Below are 21,384 nucleotides of genomic sequence, written 5' to 3'. Positions count from 1 at the left end.
AATTAAAATTTATTAAAACTGCAACTTTTTAGGAGCTTGATGCATAAGTGATTCTGTAATAAATATTGCTAGGTGTTTCCCTTCCGCTAATAAGGCCTCATCTATTAATAAATAAGAAATAACATTTTATATATAATTGCAGAAACAAAACCTGAGTAACATGAAATATTCCAGAATAATCAAGAGTTTTGATTGTTAAGGAAAAAGTGATTCGATGCCAGTCATAGTAGTGGAAATAAGGCATGCAGTTGTTTCCTGTTTCCTTCTTCACTAATAGCTGAAACTATAAATAGTTTTATGTCAGTATACAAGTCACCTACAATAGATATTTTCATTATAACAGGGAACTGCTGTACTATTATTACTTTCAGAGAAAGTAACATTGACTTCTGCCGCTAATACTTCACGTGATGTATATGCGTCACAACCAAAAGAAAGATGGAAAATATAGTTTAAAGTATAATAAATATTGAGACCCTTTCTGTTGAAAAACAATGCGTTACATACATTGTCTCCCCTCAATAAAGTGATCCAATTGTTGTTATGTTTTCTCCAACAGTTTCCAGCTACTGCCTCTTCTGGATTATGTGTACAGGCAAATGCGGTTACCGCTACCGGCTTGCCAGGCCTGACGTGTCTGCAATGCAAGTTTAAATGTACCGGTAGAACATTGTAGTTTGGAAAAGACGTTCTGAAATAGACATCTACTCCACCGGACATGTGTAAGGATTAACTCGTCATCGCAAATCAGATGATTTCGAATTCAATTGGGAGTTAAAAAACTGAGTAACGTGATATTTTCCTGAAAATAGAATAACCTATTGAAGAATTATCATTCGATGCCAGGCATGCTTGGGGAAATTGGGCATGAAGTTGTTTCCTGTTTCCTTCTTCACTAATTACTGAAAATACTGTTTCACATTAGTCTACAAGTAATTTTACAATAGATATTTTAATTCTATTTTCACTCTTATAGGTGATTGCTGTACCTATCTTGAGTCATATGGTTTTAAACATTTAACGTTTTTTAACCTTTAATAGGATTTTTTTTTTACTAGGATCATTTTTTTATTTTCGTATCTTTTTGATTTCTAGCTCGTGGATCCCGGTGTTGTTTGGTGGTTGGATTTCAATTAATTACACATCCCAGCCCTGAGACTGTACAAGAGTACACTTCATTTACATTGATACATATCATCCTTTGAAAACTGTTTCTGCTGTCTAGCAGTCATATCCATAAAAACGCAACTGATTTTACTATTTCTTGATTTTCAACCTCGTGTGTTGGTTATAATAACTTTTGGCTTTTAAAATCGCTTGTTTTTGCAACCACGAGTTTTAGCATCCGACTACCCTGGCCGGTTTAATCCAACTTTTTTGGTCTTAAGTTCAAACTATATATTTATGTTTTTTATATTTAAAAAAAAAATATGTTTTATATCTACAATAATATTTTATCAAAAGTTTAACTGGAAATTTTATTCATTTGTATGCTGCATTATTATAAGTATATTTTTAAGTTAGTGTTAAAAATTTAAACTATAGTCGTTTTGTTAAGTCGGCAAACTTGTTTTTTATATAAATATATTTGAGATTAAAACAGTATAGCCAACTGAATCATCTAAAATATTGTAACCTTCCTATAGTATCAGTATAGAGAATCAAATTTACGTGACAGCTTTGTGATTACGATTCATTCTATATTCACTGTGAATTCTGTAATGGGTATGCAAAGCTGATCGCTATTTTATTGTTAAGTTCAAAAATAAATTTAACTGGATGCCGTCTATTCTTATTGTATGTAGTTAAAGTTACTGTAACTTACAAACACTAATAACAATAATGGTCATTTTCTAAACCGAAATTTAGGATGACAATAATGGACCAGTAAGTCACAATCAAACTGCTTTATAGAACTTATTTTCGATGAGTTTACAACAGTTTTTAGATTAATATGAAAGTCGTTTATTATTTAACAAGAAATATTATAAGTTTGGTTAGTTAGTTGTATGTTTCTTTAACTAGATGTGATCGATCACAAAATTTAATTATTCAATTCATTAAGGAATAAATTCGTTTGTTATATTACATACTGTTACATAAAATTATTTAGAATTTGAGGAATTTGTATGTATTATAAGATAATTGTTAAAAATACCTGGACTACTAATTGTACACAAATACTTAATAATTATGAGAAACAAATAAAAATAGTTAAAATATAATTTCTTTCTCTTCCTTATCCGAGGATACACTAAGGCAGTCAGCGATTTGAAATTTAATATTATTTCTACATTTTATGTTCTATTCCGGGGCCTATTTATGTTGGCACAGGCACCCAACTACGACAGAAACGTAGAATAATTTTGTAAAATATTATATTGTAATAATATATTATATTGGTAATAATATAAATTATTTATATAATTTCGACGTACCGAGATTCATTAATAGTAACTATGTTTGAGCGCTTTCGGAGATTATTAATATATTATTAATCGTTCCTCAGGAACGATTTATAACATATATTATAAATATTTACTTCGCATATCAATATTTGTAATAAAATAATTATAACTATTGACCGCCAGAGGTAAAATAAAGTCAACGTTATCCGTCGTGTCAGTAAGAAGGTCGCAACTGTTATCTACAATTGTAACAGTAGATAAAAGTATTAACAGATACTGTATAATAGTAGTAATATTAACAGATTAACAGTAGATAACAATTTTGAACTTCTTACTGACATGACAGATAACGTTGACTTTATTTTACCTTTTTGACGATCAATCGTTATATTTATTTTTTTACAAATATTGATAAGTGAAGTAAATATTTATTATATATGTATTATATCATTGTTCCTGAGCATGGAGTATTAATCTATGAAAGCGCTCCAACGTAGTTAATATTAATGAATGTTGGTAAGTGGAAACTATAATTATATAAATAATTTATAAATGTAGAAGTAATATTGAATTTCATAACGCTGATTAACTTACTATAATAATGCCTGTGAAAAAATAAAAATAAAACTTGTTTAACTATTTTTTGTTCGTTTCTCATAATTATTATAGATAGATATGAACAATCAGTAGTCGGGATTTTTTTGTTTAACAATTATTTTGTTTAACTTTTTTTGTTGTTTTCATAACTTTATCATGCAATATACCAGTTTCAAGATTCTGGTATAGTTTATTTTTTTATTTTTTTTAATAAACGTTGTGCTATTTAATAAGAATTTTTATATACGTATAACGTATGTATGTGACAGCCGAGATGCATTCCTGCTTCCTTTTGCCGAGTCCCTTTTTCGATTATATCTCGAGAACGATAAATTTTTCGAAAAAATTACAAGGGGCATATATATTTTTATGGAATATTATAATTAAAATTTGAATATAGCGTATATCATAAATTTTGACCCTCAGTGTAGCGACCTCCTTCTAGGTAAAACAATTTAAGATATTCTATGTTACTTCCAGACTGAAGACTTACTACCCAAAAGTTGGTTTTGACCGGTTGGATTTCTGATTCTATACAGTGGAAAAAACGTACATAATAGTTAAATAATGTACCAGTATAACGGACCAGGGTGTCGGATTTCTTCCAATTAAGAAGAAAGAAAGAGGAAATAATAATGAAAAGAGGAATCCAGAAGAAACTAAAAGGGATTCTTTTCTCAGACTAACAGGTCGTATAAAAATCTATTCTTTTTAATAAAGACAACGGCATCTCCAAAAGCTGTTGTTCGGCCAGAAGGGTTACCGAACGGGAATAAGAATTTATAGAAAAACGTAAGGGCGCGGACGATAAAAATATTACGCGTCACGAATTAAAGTGATGAGACGGGTGCTAGATCTGCAGATAAATAGTGCCAGGGTTCAGCGGAGAGAAGCGAGTAGTTCTGCAAGAACGTGTTCGGTGGAGCCGGGATAACAAACGATAACAGAAAAGTTTCGCAAGCCCGAATTCGAGGCGGTTACGGTGACAGTGATATCAGTAAACGTGTGGTAACAAGTGAATAGTACGTCATGAGTATTCCAGCGTGAACACTGGGTGAATTCTAGTTGTTCGGCGAGTTACTGGTAAACAGCAATGAAAGTCGCAGTATTATATTCATTCGTAAAGTGTAGGGTAGTTCTAGTGTAAACAATAAAAGTAATAATATTTGTAGAAATTGAGTTATATGAATTTCAACTTTTCCAGTGTTATTTTGTTGTTAATGCAATATTAGGTTCTATCGGCCATTATAACGTTTTTAGTATGTATTCTGCTTTTTATAATTTAAGTGTCATTAAATAAATCTTGCTCTTTTTATTTGAATTAGTAGGCTGTATATTATATATATATATATATATATGTATCGTTATTATTATTGTAATTATTATTTTTATTATTTATTTTATTATTGTTTCTAGCGTAATAGATTGTATTTATAAGAAATTTTTAGTTTGTTAGTCTCTCAATATCTAAGTCGAACCGCGAATACGCGACAATATATTATCACTTCGTCTATGGACGTAGTCGAGCAATAATAATAATATTAAAGTACAATAATCCTATATTTACTTTTCATTATGCTTCAATTATCATGCGTAAAATTATTTATTAATTACTAATAATTTATATTTTGTTTTTCCAAAAGCCAGTTATGATATAACAGAAACGTGTTTTGTTGTATTCAATAAATTAAATTTTTTTAGGCTTGGTACTTGTAATAACATGAATCCTTATTTAAGGAAGATTAAATAGTTTATACAACAGCGCCGCTTAGTAGAATAGAAAAACCAGTAGCATTCCATTCTAACTATCTTATTAAAAACATAGAAATAAACGACCTTGTGTCATCGTTAACTAAATATTAGCTTGATGAAGAATACCTAACAAGTTCAGTTTAGTATTTAGCCTCATATTTCGAAAACCCGTTCACCAAAAAATTGTAATTTGTCGCAGATATTTAGGTATGTATATATATATATATATATATATATATCCATCCCAAGATTTGAATTGATTTTATGCTTTTATGATCCAAAACTTTTATGTTTCAAAAACGAAGGGGCTTAATGACATAATAAATATCAATTTTTTTAATATAATTTTCAAGATTTAAAATTCAACATTATTTAGTATTAATTAATGCTGATGACTTGGAAACGTTTTACAAAAGTGAGTACCATGAAACTCGCTTAAGAATTAAAAAAACGAATGAATTTTTTTATAATTTCAGATAAGTTGTGGCTGTTTATAAAAATGTAATATGAGTTATTTTCGAGCAAGGAAGTCAAAATGTGATCCAAATTTTTTTTAATAAAAATTCTATTTTAATTGTTTTTAGTAAATATACTTAAAATACATCATTAATTTTGATGAGGAAAAGTCATTTGATTAAGGGGGTCAACAGAGCCCAAAATAATTTACTAACCATTTTTATTCTTTTAGTAATTATACTTGAATAATAAAGTATAATATTTGTTTACCTTAATTTTTAAGGTAAAAACGTCATGTAATCAAACGGATCAAATACGACGAAATTGTTTTTATAGAATATTTTTTTTTTTTGCAATTGCGGATCAAAACTGTTTTCTATACTCGGTTAACGAAGCCAGTAAAAATATTATTTTCATTAATATTACTAAGAATAATGACTGCAATCGTTAATCTACACTATTATATTAAATAGAAGAGGGTTTTTGTTTGTTCGGGATAAACAAAAAAATTACTAGATAAATCGCAACCAAATCTTTACCAGTGTTTATTGGCATAACTGAGAACGTTTTTAGAAAGATTTAGCTCGAAAAATCTCGAAAAAAATATATACGTAGTAGTAGAGATGTTTTGTTTTGAAGCGCTAACTTTAATGAATTAAATTAATGAACTGTGAACTGTGAGTCTCTATCACTGTGTCAATTGAATGATTCGAATCAATCGAATAAATAATATTAAATTTCAAAAAATATCTGTTTAACAAAAATGAGCTTCCTATGGGGACTGCGTGTGAGACTAGAGTGGTGAGGTGATGGAAGCAGCTAGTGCGAGGCTAGACCAATCATTATCATCAACCGGTAATAAATGGGATGCCCCTGTGCGCTGTTTTACAAAGTGCAATGGGGTGCTCTAATAATATCTCTGCAAACAATCGTTCGATTTTCAAAATTCAAGCGAGGTTTTTGTTAGTAGGTTGATACATGCATCTTTTGAATGCATCAGGTACAATCTCGATTTATCAGATCACGGTTATTCGGAAATGTTATCTAAAAATGGAAAATTATTTATTTAAACATGTAAGTAATTAATAATCCGTTACGGTGCTGCAATTCTCATTCGGGCCGCTAGGTGGCGAGCCGCTAAATTCTCGTATTCTTTTCTTACAGCGAGCCGTTTCCAAGATATTTTTCAGTAGAGACATTTTCAATAGAGGTCTAACTGAAACTGAATACAAGATATTGTGAGCGATTTTTAATCAACGCCAAGCAAAAACCATTGAAGATAAATTGATAAAAATTGTGTACATGTTATTGTTACCAAACCGTTGAAAATACTCTTCAGATAAGTATTTAAAAACAATTTTCGGTTTGTTTTTTAAATCCCAATTTTTTAAAGGGTTGCGAAGATATACGAAGCTGTGTCTCAACCGACACAACCACTGCCACCGTTACTGTATTTGTGACTGGCTTCATCTGCCTACGGTTATTTGACTAAAAAAACATAAAATAAAAAGCTTGAGTGCTGGGGAACAAAAGTAGCCATATAGCGCAGGCGAAGCTGCGATGAGAAGCTAGTAACTTATATTTAATAATAATATTCATAATTTTTATTTTCACTTAACGTATTATATGAAAGTACTTAATGGAATTACTTATTGTGCTTAGATAGAAGTTCCATGTGAAAGAGAAAGGGGAACAGCTAAAGATCAATCACGTTTTTGGAGTTTTATTGGTTACTAAGCAGGAATTCACATTTGTCGCTGTCGAACAAACTTTTATTATACAAGGTAATTCTGAAACCCAATTAGACTTACGGTTTACAGCTATGGGGTATCATGAGAAAGAGTAAGATTGAGGTTATACAACGCTTCCATAATAACCTAATGAGAATTATTTCGGAGGCGCCGTGGTTTGTACGGAACGAAGAGATTCATAAATATCTGGAATTGTGTTCATGTCCGCGAGAAATCAAACCATTCGTTTCACATTATAAATAACGGTAAGTAATGATGTTAACTATCTACCGCTAAATCGCCTAGGTGGACAAGATATAATTTATAAAACATTTTTTAATTACTTTTTGGTTTTAATTAATTAATTTACTTTTAATTTAAATTAATTTACTTGTTGTTTTAAGGAGATAATTATTAATTGCAGTGAGAATGTCCGGCGACTTAAACGGTTTCACGTGCTGGACTTTTTTTTATTAACACCCCCAAGACAACCGGTCCCCGCCGTTAGGCACAACACAGTCACCTCAAGGTGTCGTGGCAGCAGTGTGTGCCCTCCCTAACTTATCCCTTCATGGGGCTTTCCCGACGGTGTCTTTCCAGCCTCACAGGACAACGCCGACTTCCTCTTCTGGATAGCCGACACGCCCCTCCGCTAGAGAGAGCTACCCTCCCCGGCCTTCCCTGCTCTACAAGCTCCAGACGTGCGTTGCACACGCCCTTTGCTGTCCGCGACCCTCTCACACCTAGAGAGTCCTCTATACCATCATCGGGAAACTTCGACCTCCCCACTCTTGTGTGTGGGCGGGCCAAGAAACACCCTAGGCATAGAGGCTATCTCCCTGGCCTTACAAGTCGCCACGCTTCGACCCTAGAATTCCTGAATTTTTTGAAGTCTTCCCCGTTTTTTTTTTTTTGTACACAATTACGTCAGAACACAACAACCCCAGCACTATATGTGTAGAACCGCATATAGTAAATATATATTCACTATAGTATACAATACGTAAAGCACATTACACGTGCTGGACCTGGGGGAATCTTGAGTGCTCTTGGGCTGCCCTACAATGATGAGCTCCCTCTCTATGCCTTGATGAAGAGCCTAAATTTTTTTTCTAAGCTATTTATGTTACTGTTTTTTTTATTTTCCTTTTTGTTGTAATATTATTTGATTTTTTTTTTTTTTTTAGTGTTTTAAGAACTTTCGTATCTTTTATAAAGTGAATCTGCGATAGTGATTTAATGTAAATGAACTATTGTCTTATGTACGTCTTATTGAGAGGATTCATTGGAAATCCCTCAGTAAGTGCTTACTGTAATTCTGTTTATTTATGGTTCCTTCTTGGAAGGGATTTAAATAAACAATTTGTGGTACAAAAAAAAAATTATTGTATTTTATTTAACAACATTTTCAACTTCATGGCACTGAATATTGTTTGATTTTTTTACTCGTATAGTCCGAATAATAATAATATTTTATATGTTTATTAAAAATTAAATAAATCTTACTTATCTTAATTTTATTACATTATTACCATTTTTAAATTTTGTTGAACACCAGGGTCAAAGTTAGGAAAATTTTCCAATTATTTGTTGACTTTTTTAAATTAATTTTTATTTAATTATAAATAAAATTGATTAAATAAATAAAACATAAAATATACCAAAGGATTACAATAATTATTTAACATATTTTATTAAACAAAGACAGGACCTAATCCGGTATACATAATTCATGAAGGACATAGTTTGGTGACAAACACAGAACTAGAATAGAATTTCTGTTACGGCAATATGTTTTTCTAACACAATTATAGGACAATGTAGGCTTGTTTTCGTAAACACAATTATTCAATAGCATTCAAATCACAGCATTATGAGAGCCACAATAACGAGCAATCTGTTGTGAGAGTGAACACGATGTATGTTTATTGGCATTAATTCCGGGCGTTCCAGCTTAAACAATAATATCATAACATAACATAAACATCTAATTAGCTTGGCATAACTTCATTCCTAGGTACAACAGGTATTTTGTAGTATTATCACGGTGAGTAATTTTAATCAGATAAAATTACGTAAACTTCAATCAATTAGTGTAAGAAATAAAGAGAAGCTTTGCATTCGGCAAAGCAACAAAGGATAATTATACATACAATTCTATTTACATAATTGTGATGTACGCAGAGCGCAGACTAAATTTCTTTATTTGCCATCCGTTGTTGCAATGTATGACACACCCACAATTCTATCTTTTTTTCTTTATTAAGTACAGTGGGTTTCTTTAAAAACTATCAAGTTATAAACTTCAGTTTTGTCAAAACATTTTTATTAGGACTCTCCGCAGAAAAGGAAGTTTAAAATTTTACTTGATATTTCAAACATTAAATTCGTAACCAACATTACTATTAGTACAAAAAACTGATTTTTACTGTACAGGATAGTCGAAAGAGCTGAATTCTTGTAGTAAATAAAAAATTTAGAAATCAATAGATGTTTTAAACTACTAAAACTTGAGATAAAACGATTTTAATAATTGATCTCTGGTTATAGGAAAAAGAAAAACAAAATTCTATCAATATTCAGATTTTGTGAGCTTCCAAATAAATTGATCCACAAAAAAAATTGTGTGCGCTTCATAACGCACGGCCGAACTGAAATCTTTTAGTTCGAATGACGAACGGAATTATTTCATAACATTAAAAATATTACCCTATTACATATATATTTTTCGGACAAACTAGGCTCCTCCAACTTTAACCGAATGAGCGTATCACAACTAAGCCTAACAGTTTATACTACTTATTCACTACACAGCTTACTTATTATCCCTCGCTCGGGTAAACTCGGTTCCTCTGAGTTTACCCGAAGGAGCGTTTCAAGTCGGAGCATTACAGATTAGACTTCCCTTCGCTCGGCAATACTCGGCTCACCCGATTTTAAACGAATAAGCGTTTCATTTCTGAGCGTAACGGATCAGACATTTTCATTGCCCATTCAAAAGCGCGTGGTCCGCCTAAAGAAGTTTACACTTTACTAATGAAAGGAAATTGAATGAAACTTCTTAAATTTATTTGTTGCAAATTCAATTCTAACGTAATATATTTTCATTATATCACCCACGATAGAAAAGCTTCATTCATTTACTACTTATTACTAAAAAAAAGAAATGCAAAAAAAAAAACGCTATGAAATATATAAGGAAGGAGGAAAATAATTAAAATAATAATTTCTTTCTTTTTCTGTTTAGCCTCCGGAACCACCGTAAGGTATTACTTCAGAGGATGATATGTATGAATATAAAAGATGTGTAGTCTTGTACAGTCTCAGGTCTACCATTCCTGAAATTTGTGAATTATTGAAACCCAACCACCAAAGAACACCGGTAACCGCAGTCTAGTATTCAAATACGTATAAAAGTAACTGCCTTTACTAGGATTTGAACTTTACAACTCTCGACTTCAAAATCAGCTGATTTACGGTTACGTGTTTACATTTAAACAATCCGCTGGTTTAAAATAATAATTTAAATATTAAAATACAGAATACAATTTAGTAGAAGTGGAAAAATTATTATTTAAGTAATAAGATACTTTATAAATTGCGGTCAAAGTGAGGGAGTGATCCAAAGCAGGCTGGCGAAAATAAGAAAAGTTTTCATTCAAAAAGGAAGCCTACTTGTATCAAATATGCATGTAAGAATTAGAATAATATTTTTTAAAACAGTTTTATGGAGTTCAGGATATCAGGAAATCAGAGAAAGTCGACGGTAGAAAAAGCAAAAGTGGAAGGAATAGAGGTTTTTAAAATACGGTATGATGATAAGGTACGGATGATCAAATTAGGTCTGTTGATAAAGTAAGAAAAGAAGAACCACTTAATTAAATGATGAAAAAAAGGTAATTTGTCGAAAAGAGAAATGTCTAGAAAACTTGTAAAGAGATGAAATAAATTGGTAGGCTATATACTAACAAATCCAATTAGTTACCTTATTATTAAAGGGACGTATTCCTAACGTCTCCCAATACCATATTACCCTCTGGTAAATCCTGCTGAGAAAGAAAACATATAATTGAGGATCCCGAATGAGGTAAATATGTTGAGTTTAAAAGATTATCAAAGAACAGAAAAAATGAAGAGATACAAAAAACCAGCCAAGTGAATGATTACTTCAAAAAATTGAAGTAATATTGTTACTGAAGGAAATAATACAGTTATGTTGGATAAATGATTACATATTTGAATAGCTATAAATATTTTATTTACCGATTTGTTTGGTATATCAAATTAGCTGCAAAATATAACTGGATATCACTTATTTTTAGGGACTCTTCGAATGAACACTTATCTAAATAATCATAATAATCGTGGTAATTCAAAAGAGTCATGGAAGAAAAAATCCTTCAAATTTTATGAACTTCATTTCAAGTATACTACTTACACGTCGTTTATGAAAAGTGTTATTAATTAGTAACACTATTAAAAGTGCTATTAATTAGATGAATGGATTTCAGTTTGAGAAAGCATCCTCATCCTGTATTTTTTTTTTACAATTATGTTAAAATTTCAGCTAAGTATAATAATTTAGCTTATTAAGATACGGTGGGATTCATTTTTGTAACATAATTTTCCTAAATTACTAACAACTGGAATTTCATTTTAATAACAAACGAACAAAACTTCCGTTGTCTGGATCTGTATATCTTTTGCTGACCATGCAAGACTTCAATTTTATCAATCAGTGTATAAAATACGTACGGTTAATCAAATTTGCACATCTCTTTTTGTGAAAGTTTAACGATTATAAAGATGTACTCCCTATCGAAGCGACAACATGCTTCCACCTTATTTATAGCTTGAAAAATATTAAACGAGTTTAAAATGTGTGAAAAATGCCATGTTTGACCGGAATTAAAATTCAGAGCCTTCCAGATGTAAAGCTCGGACGCTACCATTTTGCCAAGGCCGACAGCGGTAAAACAATAGAAGGATACGGATTGAAATCTGAAATTCAACCGAGAACTATTTGAAGAAATAGAAGATATCGAAAAAGCCATAAGAAGAAAAAGTAAAATTTCTGGGTCATTTGCACATAATGGATGTGTACAGAGACTAAAATAAACAAATATTCATTAAACTCTGGGAATAAAAGAGCAAACATAGATATTTACAATAAATAAAGGAAAAATTACAAAGAACAGGAAATGAAAGATTAAAAGCTATTCAGGGAAAAAACAGAGGCATTTGAGTTTGAAACGGTGAGGAAAAAAATATACCAAAGAGATGATCGGAAGAGAGAAAGACCAAACACGAGGAAAGAATGTATGAAAATTAGGAGAAAAGTAAGAGAAACCAGAAGAAATGATATTTACGTGGTCCTCAGCCGGCTTAACTTATATGCCTGCACATGTGGTCCTCCAAGCAAGCCAGATGACTGCGCAAATCTCCCACCAACGCAAAAAAATAAAATAAAAATACAATTGTAAATCCGAATTGTTACTGGATTATTTAGCCTACATCAAAAATAAAGCTAAGTTAATTGAAGAATTGTAAACACTATTACGGTTTCAAAAAACATCGGCTATCGTCAAGGAACTACCTTTACAGTTCCTTTTTAAGTATTTCTAAACTTGTTGCATTATGTAAAAAAAAATTGCTGCATTATATACCATAAAGATACAACCAGGCAATTATTTCAAAAGTAAAATATATAAAGAATAACTCAGTGACGGCCTAACAGTAGTATATCTTTCCACAAACTCTATTGGCCACAAAAATTTGATGAAACTCGTTAAGACGCATCGTCGCATCTAATGGCAAGAAAATTTAATTTTTAAATTTCGTAAAAATCGGAAAATGCAATCAAATATAACAGCATCACAAACAAACATACAAAATCCCAAAATATCAATTTAAAACGATTTATTTATTTCGCTTGCTGAAATAACATTTAAATTACAATCATTTGACAAAAAAAAGATCAATTATAAATTTAAGTGATTTAATTAAACAAGTTTTATCTATTCTGATTTATTTACTGTGATAAATCTGTCTCTAATTTTTTTTTACACTATTACCAGTCAACAAAATTGATTTTTCTAAGTTACGTCATTCATAGAACGTTAGAAAGCTTGTAAAGAGAAACTGTAGTTTTTCTAAACTATAAAAAAAATATATTTACAGCTTTTTCTGATTTTTTAAACGCCAGGAAAAATTAATTTATTAAAAATGGTGAAAGTACTTAGATCTGTCTTCTTAAATAAACATATCATTAAAACAATACAGCAATATTCTTTATTACACGATTACCCAAAAAGGAATGTAATGCATTTAGGGTGTATGTGTGTATGTTTGTTCCACCGTATCAGCTCAACGACTGAACCGATTTTGATGTATAACCCCGCGTTGAAATCCTTACGTTACCGGGAGTGCCATAACTATAATATATATATATATATATATATGTTTAAAATTAATTTAAAACCTTTGAAAAGAGTTATACAACAGTATATACAAAATTGTCACCCGCATGCTCTTTAATTATCCTATATTAAAGTGCAACGTTTGTCAGCAATGTTTTTTTTTATATTTATTCCTTGTTTATTATTATTTTTTTTATTTCTACATTAAGGTATAAATTTATCGAGGCAGTTATTTTTCCATTAATTAAAACAACTGGAGGGGGGCAGCATATTACATTTTGTTGTACAGGGTTTTTTTTTGGATGATAAAAGGACTAACGACGCTAATCGTACCAGATTTATAGTGATAATTGCTTTGTATTATGTTGAGTTATCAATAACACTAAACGATTAATAAAATTAAAATGATAAACGACGACCAAAATTTAAATAAGGGTAAGAATTTAATCATTTTTAAAGAAAATTTAAAATATGAAGTGATTACCTTAAATATATCTGTAAACTACAAAATTACTCGTATTTTAAGTTGACAGAATAAAAAATCGAAAAGAACTTCAATTTTTTTTCTTTTTTTGCAGGTTGTCTGTAAATTGTAACAACATATTGAAAATGCATTTTACGACACTACTAATGATTCGTTCAAAAAAATAAAAATTAAAAGTGAAAAGAATCAATTAAGGGTTAACATAAAAATCTCTTTTATTCATTCATTACTGATAATAAATTTAAACATTTGTGTGTGTGTGTGTGTGTGTGTGTGTGTGTGTGTGGGTGGGGGGTGTATTTTAAAATGAAATACGTACATACTTAGTTGCTGACTTACAAATTGAATGTCAATTGAATTTGGCCAACAAGATGATATTGTAATCATCTTGTCTGTAGAATCACTGAAGTGTAACCCCCAACGGGATTGTACCCTGACTGGTCTAATTGGATCTCATTCTACTGCGTACTTATACACACACAAATATACAAACGCGCGCGCGCGCGCACGCACACATACAATCCATTTATACACTTTTTTCTTACTCTGAAGACTACCACTCTTCTTTTTACCGTTTGCTTTACCCCTCGGTTACATCAAGTGTGAATTCCCAGTGCGGTAAATTCATCGATAAACCCTTTGTATATACCTACCTTTTTCACGGCAACAGAAAAATAACTTAGTCGTTGGAAGTGACATGGTCCCAGCGAAACGGGTTAGAAACTAAGCGACCGAGCATATCTTTATCTTTTTTTTGTATTGACTTTATCTCTTTTATCTCCTTTACCTTCAATACTTTTATTTTTTACGTTGTTTTATTTATTAAAAGGAAGCAAAGTAAGAAAATAAACTAGAAAAACGAGAATGATTATTTTCATACCAAGATTTGTGTATTAATTAAATAAAATAAAAACTATTTAATTCGAAAGTAAGGAGCGTTCAATGATTTTAAGTTTGTGTTATATTCGAAGAAAATTATATCGCTAAAGATAAATCAATATTAAATTTGGCAAGAGAATTCAACCAGCTAAGGATTATTGTATCAACTCCCGTAACCGCGATGGTTGAAGGTAACCTGTTAAAAGTCACCAACAGAAATGACAAAGTTATTTTTACGTTTATTACATGTAGGGCTAAATATACAACTGAAATTACCCCCTACTGTACATGTAACATCTTTATTCAATTCACCGTAGGAAGCGATAGTATAATATACATCATTACTTTCAGAAAAAGCAAATCTTACACGTGTCTACTGTACCTAAGGTAATGGTTATGATTGTGGTTGCACCACAATCATAACAAGGACTGGGATAAGTAGTGTAAAATAACAGATTAATTTACAGAAAGAATAAGTTAAACACGAGCAACTGCTTCAACTCGGCTTGAGAAAATAGATATACTTGATAATTTTATAAAATAATTTGAAATGATGACAATTAATAATATTTTAAAATATAAAGAAGACATTACACAACTTTCTTTGGCGAGTTTAAAAAAATATTGGGAAAAAACATGTCTATCGTTAATATTTTGTAATAATGTGCTACAACTAATAAGCTTTTTATTTGAAAGTTTTCGAAATTTCATAATCCTTTTATTAAAATATGGATAACAATCATTAAAATAATTAATCAATAGTTCTATAAATGGTGTTTAAAATAAATGTGGTACTCCTTTCTTAGATAAAGATGCTCTGACCCTTCTATGAGCTACGATTTGAACCGCTTAGCACGAAGAGAGCCTTAAAATGTGTTTTTCTTTTCTTCTGGTTGTTTTTTTGTTTATATGGGTCTTGAGTTAAGATTAACTCAACGGGTAACTCATTATATAGCGCTTTGAAATATTTTAAAACCCACCTAAATATATTTTGAACTCTTTGACTGTCGACCAGATATTGCTACCAACAATGAGAATGAGAAATGAGGGGGTAAAAGAGAAGATAAAGCGAAGCCAAAAACAAAAATAAATAAATAAAAGAGAAGTTGAATAAGCAAATTTTGCATACATTTTTTTTTTTTTTAATAAAAATGAGAAAGTCACCACAAATTCTTGTTTTTTTATAGGGGTAAAAAAAAGCCTAAGCTTAATTAAGCCTAACTTTATCTAATAATATTTTAAATATTTTTGAAAGAAAATTTTTATAATCAATTTAAAGATAATAAAAACATAAAGTATGAAAATAAATTTCAAACCTCTCCGCAATATATATCCTTTTATAAAAATAATTATAATCCTTTATAAGGATAAACTATTTTTTATAAGGAAGATAATTAAATTTTAATAGGATTCAATAAATGTTTTCATTTAATTAAATTTTGTCCTCTGCTAATAGAGGTAATCGTAATATGCTTTCTTTCTGAATAGAAAGGTACATAATTCGTTCTTTTAGACTCTCTGTGTTAATCTCTATTACGGTTGTAACTCTAGAAGGAACATGAGATAAAAGAGGCATAGTCACAGAAGCTTTCTGTGGAAATAACGATTTTTATTATACAACTAGTCTCAATGGTGAAGAAGATGGATGTGTTACTAGAACAGAATATCTTTTATGTATCGGCTGGGCTTAACATGCTGGTTTGTGAATTATCTCAGTAGAGAAGGCGAACCGCTTCATCGCCTTAAATTGTTTAATAAACTTTAGGAACGATGTTTATTATCTTCGGGGTGGGTATGCCGTTTTCAGTAGTGACTTATCTCATTTAAGATCGCTTGTTACCATTATAGTTATGGCACGTAACATATATACATCCATATTAATTTTGAAAATTTCTTACTTTTTATATTTCAAAAATTGTAAGAAGGAAATTAAGCAAAAAAAAAAAAAAAACATCAGTTTGTAGTAAAATTGCTCTAAATTTCAATCGGTAATAAATAAAAAATTGTGTAACCAAAAATAAGAATACAGATTAACCAAATTAACCGCTAACAGTTCATAAACCTATTATTTAGTTAATCTAACATATATTTTTGTATTGGATATATTTCTTATACAATTTATCCACCAGGTTCCTAAAAAAGGTATCTAAAAATGCGAAAAATATTAAAATTGAAATAAGAAATAAAGCAAATACCAATTAATGTTTTAGATAAAAAAGCAAATCCAACAAGAACGAGAAAAATAGAACCGGCCAACCAAATAAAAAAAGATAAATATCTTTTGTTGTATGTAAACAAATAACATCCCAGTTTAAGGCGAAATCAAACATTACGATGTGGTAATCAAAATAGATACTGTTGTCTATACACACCAGATCTATCTTACTTTGAAATAAAGTGAAATAGATGCAGTAGAAAAAAAGGAAAATCTTAAGAGAAGTGCTACAACCGATAAAAATATATGAAAACAAATACAAAATCAGAAGTAATAAAAATATTTACAAATAAAAATGAAACTGTAAAATATCAGAGGTAAAAAAAAAATTGTTCAAAAAAAGTTAGAACATTGAAATTTGCCAATTTTTCCCGTTTTTGAATCTACTAAATGAGATATTCACTAGATTGGGACGTGCGAATACTCTTCGGATAAATATCTAAAAACAATTTTCGTTTTTTTTTTAACTTAGTTTTTTAAGGGGTGCGACGGTGTAAGGTGCAGTAACTCGACCAACATACCCACAACTGTTTATTCGACATGACAGGCTGCACCTATCTCCAAATACTTGACTAAAAAAACATTAAACAAATAATTAAAAAATTAAAAAGAATGAAAACGAAATACGGTCACCTCCTAGTGGTGTTTGGTTAACACTAAGAACAGGGGAAAATACATTTTTATCTAACTTCGTACGGTTTACAGTTATAACTAATATTTTTCAGAAGGAGGCTAACAGTTTAGAAACCCACATTCTTAGATCACTCAAAGTTTCGGGTCCTGTACTGACGAAGTTGTTGCTTTGTAAAAACAACACTGATATTTTTTTATAAACTACACAGGCTTTAATTTTATTTATCATTATTATTCTCACAAGCATGAGTTTAATTAACACAGCTGGGTCCAAGGGGTAGAGCCCTCCGGCTAGACGGGAAGGGTGAGCGAAGCGAGCCACGACCGGTTAAATATTCCCCGACCGTAACGGGAAATGCAAGTAACCATTTAAAAGAGCGAAGCTGCGACGGGAATGCTTTATTTTTTGGGCTAGCAAATATCCTTCAGATATAAATTTAAAAACATTTTCGAGGTTTTTTTAGTTTTATATCTTTTAAGGGGTGCGACGGTGTACGGCGCGGCGGCTCAACCAATACAATCACTGCCACTGTTGTTGTCTGTGCAATGAGAAAGCTACACTTGCCTTCGGTTATTTGACTAAAAAACATAAATTTAGAAGAAATGCTAGTATATACATACATACATATATATATATATATATATATATATATATATATATAAAAACATATCATGAGTGATTCATAATCAACGCCCAGCAAATACTACTGAAGATAAATTGATGAATATTTGTATACACGTTCTTACGGTGTAAGTTCACACAGCAAAGAATTTTTTGAAATTCGGAGTTTAAAGAGTTAAAATGGGGTCTAATTGAAGAAATAAACTTGTTTTTTGGTGTATGTAATCTTCATCTGAATATCTAAAACCAATTACTAGATTTTTTAAAATTCGAACTTAAAAATGGGAAAGAAACGGTAAAAAGTACTTCGAACAATGATTGGAAAACTTCCTCATTTCAGATTATACTAAATGAGATATTACCTCGATCTGGGCATGCAGATAAATATCTAAAAGTCATTTTCGAGTTCTTTGAATTTTAAAATTTTAAGAGGTAAAAAAACATAATTTGTTTTTTATATTTTTGCCGTTTTATGCTACCGTTATTGAATCAATTTTTACAAAATTTGGTAAATCGTAATAGTAATTTATGTCTCTAATTTTGATTATACTATTTCTCGAACGAAGCCGCGACGGGGAACTTAAAACCGATTAATGGGTCATGTACTGATCAAACTGTTGCTACGAAGAAATTACAATACACCGATAGTTTTTATAAACTGAAGAGGCTTTAATTTTTATTTATCACTATTATTCTCACAAGCATGAGTTTAATGAGCTCAGGGGGCACAGCGCCCACTGGCTAGACGGGAAGGGCGAGTGAAGCGAACCCTGACTGACTAAACGTCACAAGATCCCGGCGGGAAACGAAAGTAAATATATAGCGGGTAAAGCCGTGACGGAGATGTTATTTCATGCATCTTTTTTTTTTTTTTTGTCTTCAGTCATTTGACTGGTTTGATGCAGCTCTCCAAGATTCCCTATCTAGTGCTAGACGTTTCATTTCAGTATACCCTCTACATCCTACATCCCCAACAATTTGTTTTACATACTCCAAACGTGGCCTGCCTACACAATTTTTCCCTTCTACCTGTCCTTCCAATATTAAAGCGACTATTCCAGGATGCCTTAGTATGTGGCCTATAAGTCTGTTTCTTCTTTTAACTATATTTTTCCAAATGCTACTTTCTTCATCTATTTGCCGCAATACCTCTTCATTTGTCACTTTATCCACCCATCTGATTTTTAACATTTTCCTATAGCACCACATTTCAAAAGCTTCTAATCTTTTCTTCTCAGATACTCCGATTGTCCAAGTTTCACTTCCATATAGAGCGACACTCCAAACATACACTTTCAAAAATCTTTTCCTGACATTTAAATTCATTTTTGATGTAAACAAATTATATTTCTTACTGAAGGCTCGTTTAGCTTGTGCTATTCGGCATTTTATATCGCTCCTGCTTCGTCCATCTTTAGTAATTTTACTTCCCAAATAACAAAATTCTTCTACCTCCATAATCTTTTCTCCTCCTATTTTCACATTCAGTGGTCCATCTTTGTTATTTCTACTACATTTCATTACTTTTGTTTTGTTCTTGTTTATTTTCACGCGATAGTTTTTGCGTAGGACTTCATCTATGCCGTTCATTGTTTCTTCTAAATCCTTTTTACTCTCGGCTAGAATTACTATATCATCAGCAAATCGTAGCATCTTTATCTTTTCACCTTGTACTGTTACTCCGAATCTAAATTGTTCTTTAACATCATTAACTGCTAGTTCCATGTAAAGATTAAAAAGTAACAGCGATAGGGAACATCCTTGTCGGACTCCCTTTCTTATTAGGGCTTCTTTCTTATGTTCTTCAATTGTTATTGTTGCTGTTTGGTTCCTGTACATGTTAGCAATTGTTCTTCTATCTCTGTATTTGAACCCTAATTTTTTTAAAATGCTGAACATTTTATTCCAGTCTACGTTATCGAAAGCCTTTTCTAGGTCTATAAACGCCAAGTATGTTGGTTTGTTTTTCTTTAACCTTCCTTCTACTATTAATCTGAGGCCTAAAATTGCTTCCCTTGTCCCTATACTTTTCCTGAAACCAAATTGGCCTTCTCCTAACACTTCTTCCACTCTCCTCTCAATTCTTCTGTATAAAATTCTAGTTAAGATTTTTGATGCGTGACTAGTTAAACTAATTGTTCTGTATTCTTCACATTTATTTGCCCCTGCTTTCTTTGGTATCATAACTATAACACTTTTTTTGAAGTCTGATGGAAATTCCCCATTTTCATAAATATTACACACCAGTTTGTATAATCTATCAATCGCTTCCTCACCTGCACTGCGCAGTAATTCTACAGGTATTCCGTCTATTCCAGGAGCCTTTCTGCCATTTAAATCTTTTAATGTTCTCTTAAATTCAGATCTCAGTATTGTTTCTCCCATTTCATCCTCCTCAACTTCCTCTTCTTCCTCTATAACACCATTTTCTAATTCATTTCCTCCGTATAACTCTTCAATATATTCCACCCATCTATCGACTTTACCTTTCGTATTATATATTGGTGTACCATCTTTGTTTAACACATTATTACATTTTAATTTATGTACCCCAAAATTTTCCTTAACTTTCCTGTATGCTCCGTCTATTTTACCAATGTTCATTTCTCTTTCCACTTCTGAACACTTTTCTTTAATCCACTCTTCTTTCACCAGTTTGCACTTCCTGTTTATAGCATTTCTTAATTGCCGATAGTTCCTTTTACATTCATTTCATGCATAAGTATATATATATATATATATATATATATATATATATATATATATATATATAAATGATGTTTTACCACAGTAAAATTAGGGGTTTCTTATAACTAATACCCTGCTGAAAACGTCATGATACAAAGGTTAAAAAGAAAGAAATGGACTTTATCAGAAACAAAAGCAACAAATTAGGGCGCAAAACACCGCTTTTTATTTTAATCTATGTGGAAATACTCTTAAGTTTTGTTACTATCACAAGAAAGTTATTCCAACAATTAATTAAATATAACAACTAAAGTAGAACAGGGTTGGAAGAGAAAACCTACTTTTATGCGGCTAGAAAAAAATCAGATCTTGTCTATCTATTCACACACACGCACACACACACACACACACACACACACACACACACACACACGCACACACAGAGAGAGAGAGAGAGAGAGAGAGAGAGAGACCGAAATATACATATATATATATATATAT

Source organism: Lycorma delicatula, chromosome 10 (assembly GCF_047948215.1).
Source record: "Lycorma delicatula isolate Av1 chromosome 10, ASM4794821v1, whole genome shotgun sequence".
Taxonomy (NCBI): domain Eukaryota; kingdom Metazoa; phylum Arthropoda; class Insecta; order Hemiptera; family Fulgoridae; genus Lycorma; species Lycorma delicatula.
Note: the sequence above shows the minus strand (reverse complement) of the source record.